This window comes from Triticum dicoccoides, chromosome 3A (genome assembly GCF_002162155.2).
Source record: "Triticum dicoccoides isolate Atlit2015 ecotype Zavitan chromosome 3A, WEW_v2.0, whole genome shotgun sequence".
In the NCBI taxonomy this organism is placed as follows: domain Eukaryota; kingdom Viridiplantae; phylum Streptophyta; class Magnoliopsida; order Poales; family Poaceae; genus Triticum; species Triticum dicoccoides.
In genome coordinates, this window is record NC_041384.1 from 384,575,460 (window position 1) to 384,579,227 (window position 3,768).

Below are 3,768 nucleotides of genomic sequence, written 5' to 3' on the forward strand. Positions count from 1 at the left end.
ATGATGATGGTTGATGGAGGGTGATGATGCTAACATCCGCTTGCACGTGGTGGTGAAGATGGCGATCTCCTCCTTACCAATTCTCCATCCGGAGGCTAGAGTTCTATGTTCTGGATGAATTTCTGGTGTCTCTGTGCGTCTAATCTTCGATGCGATATAGAAGGGTGGAAGTAGCCGACTAGGAGAAGGCGAACACACTTGTACGACCGCTGGTATGAGTGCTTGCGCTCATACCAGAGATCATTTTGCGCTTTGGAGGTCCTGCAGTGCCTCCAACTTCTTCTCAGTTGCTTCATTATTTTATGGTAGATAATAATCACTTTAATTGACATGATTTCATCATCATTTTCTGGAGTTCTTTTCTTAATGCTCCAATTGCTTCAGAAGACGTATCCTGAAAAAATCGTTAAAAAACAGTGCGCGAACGCGATAAAATTCCACAAAGCCTACCGTGTATGCACAAAATAAAGATTAAAAACATCATATAATTTGGACTCATCACGAGTGCACTACAATTAACCGAATCAATTTCGGGAGCAATTATCTAACGTGTACCATTTCAAGGGCTCCTGTAGAAGTCACTTTTTGGCCATGGGAGCGTGCCGAACGGTGTGCCAAGCGGCCGTCATATGTCACACGCTGGACATTTTCTTTGGATATTTTGTACGTGTTTTCAAGTTCTAGATGCTCATTTTTTGGTTTTTGCTTGGTTTACCCTGGTTTTGAAAGTAAAAGAAATTATGTCTTGAAGAAGCAGTGCTTTTTCGCGAGAAGCACAACATGTGTTTGTTCGAGATGCATAACTGTGCTTCCTAAAAGAGAAAAACACATCCTATGAATGCTTCCGCGAGAAGGACAACCTCTGCTTCCATGAGAAGCACAAGTGTTCTTCACAGGGAAAACATAACTGTGCTTTCCAAAGAAAAGAAACATAGTTTGTGCTTGTGCTTTCCGATAATGGAAAAGCACAATCTATACTTCCAAAAAAGGGAAAAGCATAGTCATGCTTATTTTATTTGAAAAAGCACGATTTTGTTTTGGTTCCATTTTTTCCATTGCAATTTTTTTCTTTGGTTCCTTTTCTTGTTTCAATTTCAATTTTTTTGTTTTTGCTTTTCTTTCTTTTCGATTTCTGTTTTTGGTGATTTTTTGTTTAAAATCCATTAGCATGAGATCTAATTTTGAAGATATCGACGCGAGAAATTTAACAGTGAACATAGTTTGTGATTTTGCGCACGGTTGAAGAGATAAACCATTTGAAAAATGAATCTACAAAAATGGCAAATACTCCCAAATTACACCATTTAACGCAAATGCAATGTGTCACTTGCCAACACTAACCTTCGATCTCGATCAACTTTTGACGGGAGCAACTAGTTAACGAGCGCTCCTTCGGGAGCCTCGCAACGATCAACGTCATTTGGCGCTCTCAGCCATTCGCCACGTGTCGCGCTCTGGACGTTCCCTCCGTTTTTTTTCGCAAGAGTTTTCGGCTTTTTAAACGGATTTTCCCGGTTTTTTCGACGTTTTGGTTTTCTCCCAGTCTTCCTTAGCTTTTCGATAAAAAAGATTTTTTTCTTTCGCGAAAGTCACGTTTTTTTTCCGTGAGAGGCATGGTTGTGCTTTAGCGAGAGTCACGGCCGTGCCTTTCGGAAACGAAAAAAATGTGTTTTTTGTTTTTTTTCTTTCGCGAGAGTCACGGTTTTGCTTCCACAAGAGGCACGGTTGTGCTTTCACGAGAGTCACGGCCGTGCCTCTCGGAAAGGGAAAAACAAAACACGTTTTCTATTATTTTCACAAGAGTCACGGTTTTGCTTCCGCGAGAGGCACGGTTGTGCTTTCGCGAGAGTCACGGCCGTGCCTCTCGAAAAGGGAAAAACAAAACACGTTTTCTGTTTTTTCTTTCTTTCGCAAGAGTCACGGCTTTGCTTCCGCGAGAGACACGGTTGTGCTTTCGCGAGAGTCACGGCCGTGGCTCTCAGAAAGGGAAAAAAATACGCGTTTTCTGTTTTTTCTTTCACAAGAGTCACGGTTTTGCTTCTGCGAGAAGAACGGTTGTGCTTTCGCGAGAGTCACGGCCGTGCCTCTCGGAAACGAAAAAAATGCGTTTTTAGTTTTTTTCCTTTTACGAGAGTCACGGTTTTGCTTCCACGAGAGGTATGTGTGTGATTTTGCGAGAGGCACGGACGTGCCTCTTTCGGAAGGGAAAAAACCATGCTCCCGGTTCGTTTTTTTCGCTCAGTTTTTTTCGTGCGGTCTTTTCATGAAAAAAGTTCATCAAAACCTATCAACATGGTATCTAGTTTTGAAGATCTCGACGCGAGGAATCCAATGGTGAAAACGATTCGAGATTTGGACGCATGGTTTAGAAGATAAAATGTTTTGAATAAACGAATCTACGAAAAAAGAGAAAACTCTCAGGTTGCAACAAGTGGCGCGCTGCATGTGCGCCACTTGTCGTGACCTGGGAAAGTGGAGTGTTCTTTGCAACGAGCCTTTCGACTTCTGACTGATTTTTCAGAACTGCTGTAAAGTAGCGAAATCAATAATTAAGGAGTACTCGTTGCAAAGAGCACTCCACTTTCTCAGGTCGTGACAAGTGGCGCACATGCAACGCGTCACTTGTCGCAATCTGGGAGTTTTCCCTTTTTTCGTAGATCTGTTTATTCAAAATGTTTTATCTCTTAAAACGTGCGTCCAAATCTCGAACTGTTTTCACCGTTGGATTTCTCGCGTCGAGATCTTCAAAACTAGATCCCATGTTGATAGGTTTTGACGAACTTTTTTTTCACGAAAAAACCGGATGAAAAAAACCGGACGAAAAAACTGGACCGGAAGCATGGTTTTTTTCCTTTCCGAAAGAGGCACGTCCGTGCCTCTCGCGAAGTCACAACCGTGCCTCTCGTGAAAGGAAAAACGTGACTCTCGTGAAAGGAAAAAAAACAGAAAACACGTTTTTTTCCGTTTCCGAGAGGCATGGCCGTGACTCTCGCGAAAGCACAACCGTGCCTCTCATGAAAGCAAAACCGTGACTCACGTGAAAGAAAAAAAAACAAAAAATACGTATTTTTCCCTTTCCAAAAGGCACGGTCGTGACTTTCGCGGAAGCACAACCGTGCCTCTCGCGGAAGCAAAACCGTGACTCTCCCGAAAGAAAAAAAACAAAAAACACGTTTTCTTTTTCTTTTTCCGAGAGGCACGGCCGTGACTCTCGTGGAAGCAAAACCGTGACTCTCGCGAAAGAAAAAAAAAACAGAAAACGCGTTTTTTTTCGTTTCCGAAAGGCACGGCCGTGACTCTTGCTAAAGCACAACCGTGCCTCTCGCGGAAGAAAAACCGTGACTTTCGTGAAAGGGAAAAAAAAGAAAACGCGTTTTTCGCGCAAAAAACAAAAAAATTTTTAAATTTTTTTTATCGAAAAGCTAAGAAAGACCGGGGGAAAACCAAAACGTCGAAAAAACCCGAAAAAAACCGTTTAAAAAGCCGAAAATACGTGCGAAAAATATTTTTTTTTAAAGAGAGTGTTCAAAGCGCGACACGTGGTAAATAGCTGAGAGCGCGCCAAGTGGCGCTGATCGTTGCGAGGCTCAACGCTCGTTAACTAGTTGCTCCTGTAAAGTAGCTGTTGGGCCTTGTAGCTTAGTAGAGCCCATTCATCAAAGCCCAGACACGAAGCCCGCGTTAGGTGTGACAGGCCATCTCGTCTTCTTCCTCCCCACCGCCACAAAACCCTAGGCTGCTCCATGTACCCACGCGCCTCCCTTCTCC